The 7,987-nt window shown below is 43.2% G+C and overlaps 1 pseudogene; it reads left to right on the plus strand.

The window, feature by feature from the left end:
- Window positions 1-6,945: 6,945 nt before the first annotated feature.
- On the plus strand, window positions 6,946-7,578 carry LOC132370153 (protein Wnt-9a-like; annotated as a pseudogene).
- The last annotated feature ends 409 nt before the right edge of the window (window positions 7,579-7,987 follow it).

Raw genomic sequence — 7,987 nt, forward strand, 5'->3', positions numbered from 1 at the left:
AATTCATGGAGTTGTTAAAAGGTTACTGGCTATTTAAGAATGAATTCAAAGGAGAAGCAGAGAAGCTTGGGTAAGGAAGGTCTTTCAGGTAATACTTCCTGAATTGAAAAATGCCAATCTTGATAGGACTTCCTCTCCTGCCATTGGTGTATTAGCTTATGCTAAATGGAAACTTATTGCTTTATGTAAACTAAAAATTCCAGGGTTAGTCCTTCTCTAGGTATAGCTTGATTCAGGGCTCAAATAATGTTAGCTGGATCCATCTCTTGACTCTGCTTCCTCAGAACTGGTTTGGTTCTCAGTTCTACACAGAACACAAGGATGCTTCACATTTACATCATCTCAGCCCTATTGAGCAGTTGGGAGAGTCTGCTTTTCTGAGAGCTCAAATAGAAGTCCTTAGGTTGTGTCTTCTTGGCTCTGGGGGACGTGCCTTGGGACATGAGCCCATTTCAAAACCATATGATGGCAAGAAGGATGGAATAAGGTGACAAAGCTGGTCTGGACCACATGTTCCATTCTTGTGTCCTGAGCGTGAAATCAGCTTTATCTCAAAAATGACATGGAAGTGGGTAAGAAGTGGCTTTCCTAAAGGAAAATGAAGGTACCGGTACCAATGCCACAAAAAGATAGAGTGGATTTAGGGCAACAAATCCCACTATGTTTTATTTCTATTACAAAGTCATGCTGAAGTATCTCTTCTGAGTACTAATTTTTTTTTTTTTTTTTTTTACCACATCTCTGCTTCTGCTTCGCTGCTTTGAAAATGCCCAGCAATTGCCTGGCTAATCTGGATCTTGAGTCAGCTTCTTTCTTCTTGTAGTCATGGAGGATTCATCTTTGTTCTATGGTGAACTTCCGTATGTAATATTTTGAGTAGTGTGTAGCAGGCTGTACTGTTGCCTTAAGGGCATTGATGACGCTCTTGAGGAAATATAATTTAGCCGACCGTACAGTCTGTGTCCTCATAATTGCAACCTCGATGGCTCGACTCCAAATTAAGAAAACAAAAATACAATAAGATGGCCTGTCCCTATCTCCCCTAGCTGCTGATTCCAGAATTAGAAATGTCCAATTTAGAAGATCTGAGCAACCAGGACAGTTTGAAGCCTGAGTTTCAGCTGTCCAAAAAGTGCAATGAGATGAGTCAGGCAGTTTTTGCCTATACACTGGACAACTAGCTATAGCTCTGCTTACACAGAAGGAAGGGGAGAGGAGGATGCCTGAAGATGGGATCTAAGTGCTTATTTAACACATGGGAAAGCAAGCTTTGGGGAAATCGGTCAGCTGGACTTTTCACAGTAGGCTAATAATACCAGGATCCAAGAAAGATGAATCTTATTTTTTCTGGGCCAAAGCCCATTAGAGAAACTAAAGGAAGCCAAGGTTAGTTTTGGTGAGTTGGTAGGAAGGGGCCCATAGAGACAGTAGAAGGGGCCCACTGTCAAGCAGCTCAGTGGGCCTGGCCACCCAACCCAGACAGGGTAGAAACTCCTTGCACAAACCTATTTCCAAGATGCCTTGGAAAGGACACATTCCAAGTCTGTCCCTTTCTTCTGATGGCATCAAACTCTGCCCCCAAGAGGGTTCAATCATTGCCATCCAGCCTGAATCTCTTTCTTAGCAAATATTCCCTGTTTATGGCCATGGCTGATAGGGCAGACATTGGATCTAAACTTAGGAACCTGGAATCAGGACCTGGGAATGGGGAAAGTGAACAATTTGGCCTTGAGGAGCAGAGTGAAAAGGTCCTGTAGACACAGGGCTTCTTGTTCAGATTTTCTTGACGGTCCAGTTATATAATAAGCACAAGGCTGACATTCTCCCCCGCACAACTCCCTCTCCAACCACTTCTGCCCATTGTCCAAATGCCCCTCCTTTTCGTCTTCACTTCCCTGCCCCTTTTGCTTACAGCAAATGGAGGTGCTGCTTCTTTCATCTGAGAACACATATACACTTCATTTCTGCTCTTGCTCAAGTGTTAAAAACACAACGCCGCAAGAATTATAGAGGTGTGTTATGTACTAACTAACGAAAAGGTTACAGACATCCAAAGTTCTTAATATACTTGTTAATTTAACACATGCATTCCCTCTGAATCATCAAAGCTAGCAGAAGAGACTGATACTATGGGTAATCCAAACAGAATTCCTGTTTGGCTTTGAAAATTGTTCTCTTCTGACATTTGAATATTGGTGTGCCTGGAGTTCAGGGAATTCACAACAGGGAAGCAGCCATATGGCACATGGTGGCCAGCTGGCCTCTGAAAGAACAAGTGATTTCTCAATCCTACCTCCTGCTAAATGCCTCGCTGCTCTGGATCCCCTCCCAGGGATGAGCAGACATGCCTCCCACCCCAGTGCACTGCACCAGCCTGCACGGAGCTCTCTACACCCTCTCATCTTATGTGATGCTCTTTCTTGTCATACTTACAAGAAGGGCAGCAGATATAACAGAAAGAGAAAACCCAAACCACCTTTCATTTTTCCTCCTTCCTTCCCTTTCTTCCTTAGTGTAATACATTAAATTCTCTTTGGGAGTATGGGGTTCAAGGATGCTTAGAATATTATTCCTGTCTTTAAAGATTTTGCTCGGCTTATTATCCATTTGATGCTTTAAGAATAAAAATTAATTAAAACTATATGTAAAATAATTTTCTGAATGATTGTTTAAAATGATTATTCAAATGATTATTTGAAAACGTTAAGTAACTTGCCCAAGGCTGCGCAGCACAGTGAAGGAGTAGCAGAAAGCGGTTTAAGGACAGAGGAGATCGCCTAGAATTCAACTCCCATTCAGGCTGGTTTAAATAATTATGGTGTATACACACCAGGGAAGAGTGCAGGGCCTTTAATAAGATTGAGATGCACTTTTATGTATATGAAAATATGCCCAGGCTATATTGTTACAAGAAAAGAGCAGGTTATAATATAGGGTATATGGCATTGTCTTTAATTAACTTACTAACTGCGAAATATTTGTACCAGTGTAGGAAAAAAGTCTGGGAGGAACCCTACCATGCTGTTAACAGTGGTTACCTCTGCAGGAGGAACTGGATAAGTAGGGATGGGGGGCTTTTACCCTTTATCTTACACCATTCAAAAATAGTAAAGAAATGAGTGATTTTTTTGTTACTCTGTATTTGTTTTTTCTGTTCATATTAAGTAATTGAGTGTTTTTGCAACTCCCTGTGGTCCTATTCTTTGAAAAAATTTTAAGGCAGATGCACCTAGAATACCTCCTCCTCCTCACTTTTAAGTTTCTAATAACTATCACATTGATAGTGTTTTAATGAAGTTGAGAATTTTTTTATGTCCTTTTGTGTTTTGCTTCTTTGATCTATTTTTTTACTCACTTAAAAAAATTTTAGACAGTTTATCTTGATGACATTTACTTTGTGTTTATTTTAAATCATGTTAATTCATATTAGATTTAAATACATTTTAAGATACCTTTAAGAGTTACAAAAGTCATGAATGATAAAGCTGCAGTTAATGTCATCGGGTTATAAGAACTGTGTATCACTGGAGAGACTGGATTCGGAAGAACTTTCAAATTCGTAACTTATTTGATCAGATGAAATGACCCTCTACAACGGTTTTCATTTCATAAACTAGTCTTCAAAGGCACTGATTTAAAAAACTTTTTAAATTAAGACAATTTTTAGAGCAGTTTTAGGTTCACAGCAAAATTGAGGGGAAGGTTCAGAGATATTCTGTATACTCCCTGTGGAATTGATTTTTTTACATAAACCAGTTTTATCAAAATGGCTTTACCAAAAAGTATAACATTTAAAAGTGAAAAAAGGTGCTACAATTACCACTAGTTAAAACTTATTGAAACCTTATCATTTGCCAGGTACAGTTTTGAGTACATTACATGTATTACCTCATTTAAACCCCATTACAAAACTACAATAGTTCCTCTTATTATCCCAATATTGCAGATCAAAAAGAGTCACAGAAAAGTTAAATAACTTGCCCAAGGATATACAATACAACAAGAGACCAGCAGAAAGAGAGAAGAGAAAGGGTAAATGAGATTTGTTCATAGACTTATGAACCAGGAACTACTAGAAACTAAGGAAGGTAGAGGCTGACTACCCCAGGAAAAGTGGGAAGCCGTCTCAGATTGGATGCTGTGTTGTATCATGTATCCTATACTGTTAAGAGATGAGCAAATGAATTAGCTATTTAGGCAAAGAAAGAGATTCCATTTAGAGAACTCAAGCAGAAGAAGACAGGTCACACTGCAAGCAACTCACTTCCAGATAAAATCTAAAATACTACATTATGGGTACTTTAAAAAAATTTTTTTTATTGGCGTACGGTTGCTTTACAATGTTGTGTTAGCCTCCACTGCACAACAAAATGAATCAGCCATACACATATGGATATCCCCTTCCTTTTGGACTTCCCTCCCATTTAGGTTACTACTGGGTACTTTTGAAAAGAAAAAAATTGTTTATAATCTGACAACCTTAAAACAAAAATGATTCTCCACCTAATGTTTCTCAAGCCTCTATTGGAACACCAGCTCTGTGAGTGCTCTCTTCTGGGCGCTGGCAGGTAGAGGTATATTCCATGTAATCTCCACTTGCACGTAGCTCACAGTCTAGGGATGGAGAGTTGAGAATATTACATCAATAGTACATAGTCATAAGTGTATCATCTATTCACATCCAAGTTGTGTTTTTAGGGGGAAGCCTCTTTCCGGGCAATAACCACCTGTAGTTGTTCTTTATAAGCCTCCTGGTATAGATAGAAAATATGCAGAATAACAGCTGGGACAGTATAGCTGATATCTGTTTGTACTTTGTCATTCAGATGCAAGTGCACATGTCATAATGTTATTTATCTCCTTTCTTCTGAGGAAACTCTCTGCACTGTCAGATCCACCTCCTCTGCTGCTGATACCACTGCTGGTATTCTAGAATGGATCAAACTAGGCCAGACAGGGCTCCCAGGGGAAACAGATGAGGCTGTGTAAATGAAGTCTGCATGTTAGACAGAGTTGTAGGTCAGCACTGCAATCAGCCCCGGCATTGATGAATGACTGCTTTGTTCCAGACTGGCTGGTCGGGCCCTGTGAGGAAGTCCACCCTTTGCTTATCACCATGTAATAAAGCCCCATTCCTCAGCGGCACCAGCCGGGACTGTCACCTGTCAGCTCAGTTTGCTTCTCCTAATCCTCATTTAGACAGATCTATAATAACTTAGCAACTGTCTTGTGTACTCAGGTTTCATTATATTATTTCAGTGGGTAAACTCGCTATTCTTTGGGACTGAGAATGCAGGAAAAATAATATGGTTTAACTTATTTAGAATTAAAGTTGGAAGATTCTTCAGAGATTGTTTAGGTTAGTCTTCTCAATTTACAGATGAGGCCCAGAAAGGTGAGCTGACTTTCCTAAAATCACACAGCTTGTTGTGAGCTGAGCTGAGCTGGCACTAGTCAGACGATCTCTTAGCTTCAACGCGAGCAATTTTCCACTACATTTTAATTGATAATAATTTAGTAACATTTTGTGATTTTCTTTTTAATTTTAGGGAACACAATAACTTTTTTGAAATTTCAATCAGGAACATAGGTTTGGGACATTTGAAACAGGTGTGAGAGAAATTAGGCTGAGAAGGATTAGAGGATGGACACATGAGGTTGGCATCATGACAGCAAGAGGGGCTAGTGGAGATTCTTTCATTGTTTGGACCTCTCTGCTCATATCCATGGACAGAGAACTCTGTATTAGGAGTCAAGTGTAGGCCATAGGTCAACAGAGTGGCCCCTTCTTAGTGCTGCATTATGCGTACATGAATAGGGTCTGAATAGGAGAGATGTGGGGCATTCTGACATGAACTCTTCTCTCCTGCTTCATGTAAGGCCTATTCTGTCCATAAAATCTTCCTGATCATAGGATGGCAAATATCGATATTAAAAAAGATAAGTCCATGTCAGATAAATGTGGAAAATCCTTCCAGATCACTCTGGACAGATGAAATGCATTAAACTTTGCTTGAACACTAGTGATAGGAAGTGGATTACTTGTAGAGATAGGCCATCCCACAATGGAATAACTTAATAGGAAGAACTATGACCTTCCTTAATACAGTCATCTGCTTCCAGTAACATTTACCCACTGGTTCCCTCCATGGAATGTAAGACTACCCCTTGGGACTCATAGACTGATCAACTCCGCCTCTGATTCACTAGCCAAGATGATCTCTACTTGGCCCCTTCTCTGGATGCCTTTGTAAACAAATATTTACTATACACTTATTCTATGCCTAGACTGGGCTAAAAGATGAGAATACTAAGTAGATCAGAGTCTGTCCTTGTCAGTTCACAATACAGATATTTAGAAAAATAATCATAGTGCAACACAACAGTGATGAACGTCACAAAATGGAAACAGAGGAATGAACAAATACATCTAGTGTCTGGTGCATGGTAGCCACTTAGTAAGTATAAAAATAAGTTCCTGTATAAAAAATAAGTTCCTGGTGTTACCAGTGAGGTGAGGATAACTAGAGATGAGTTGGTATTTAAATTAAGCCTTTGAAAGCTAAGGCTTCAAGTTAAGAGGTACCAGTTAAGAGGTACCAATCTGAACTCAATATTACCTTTTCAGTGCACTGGGATCTTGGATATACAGGGAGGCCAGGTATGGTGACTTGTCAAGGCAGGAGTTACATCCCCTTTTTCTGGTTTTCCAGTGTTCCCCGTGGGAGAGATGAGCTCTCACCAACAGCAGGCCCTCTCGACTTTCCTTTGCTCAGGACGTCACCATCCCTACCTCCTTAGCACACCTCTCCTCAGTCCATTCCTATCCACCACCAAGGGTGCCCATGCTTGTGCGTAAATGAAAAGCAGCACCTTCCCTCCCTTGAGCTGTGGCCTGGGGCCAGGAGCATGATGGGCTGCTGGCAGTGCGCAGCAAGATGCTGAATGGGCCCCGCTGGTGCCCTGGCTGGCCGTGGCCTTCGTGCTGACACCAACGCTCACTGTGCCGCGCCCCGTCCTCGCCTAGGGCTGATAAACTCCGAGCCCCTGACCATCTTCCCGCTGACCTTGGAGCTGGAGGCGGTCGCCCAGGCGCACTACAAAGCCTGTGATTGGCTGAAGCTGGAGCGGAAGCAGTGGTGCGTGTGCCGCCGGGGGGCGTGGCGGCGAGGCTGGTGCTCGGTCTACGTGAGCGGCGTGGCGGCGAGGCTGGTGCTCAGTCTACGTGAGCGCACTTGAGTGCTGGTGCCGGTTCCGGTGCCTGCCCTGTAACTGCACCTTGGGGGGCCGCCCCAGGGCCAGCCTCCCCAGGTGAGGCTTCAAGGAGACCGCCTTCCTGTACACCGTATCCCCGGGTCTGCCTGAGGCACGTACTGGCCAAGGCATGCAGCGCAGGCCTCAGGGAGAGCTGACGCGCCCGGAGGCCCGGACCTGCAGAAAACCGGGAGGCCTGGCAGTGGGGCGGTTGGAGGGACAACCTCAAATGCAGCAGCAAGTTCATCAAAGAGTTCCTGGGCTGGCGGTGGAGCAAGGCTCTGCGAACCCCCGTGGACTTCCGCCGCAACCTCCGGGGTGTGAAGGCAAGTGGGGCGGGGCGGCGGCAGGGGAAGAGAAGGTGGGGTGAGGCTCAGGGAATGCACCGAGCGGGGCTGGGCGCACGGCGGGCGAGAGGGGCTTTGGTGGCAGAAAGGGGAAGTGGGGGGGGGGGGGAGGAGGGGTCTGGGAAGAGGGGGAAGCCTCTGCTCTGTGCCTCACTTCTAGCCATGCGGTGCCAGCCAGGGCCCTCGAGTCCTGCTTTTTTTTTTTTTTTTTTTGGAAGCAGGGGAGAAAAGAAAAAAAAAAAAAAAACAGAAACCAAAAGGTGAGCAGCTCTGAAGTAGCCCACAGTACTGATCCATAGGTCGTTATAAAACATTTGCCCCTCTCCTCTCCACGTTTTCTATAACCATAACCACAGGTTAAAAATAAGATCCTGGGGAGACCACCA

Source organism: Balaenoptera ricei, chromosome 8 (genome assembly GCF_028023285.1).
Source record: "Balaenoptera ricei isolate mBalRic1 chromosome 8, mBalRic1.hap2, whole genome shotgun sequence".
Lineage (NCBI taxonomy): Eukaryota > Metazoa > Chordata > Mammalia > Artiodactyla > Balaenopteridae > Balaenoptera > Balaenoptera ricei.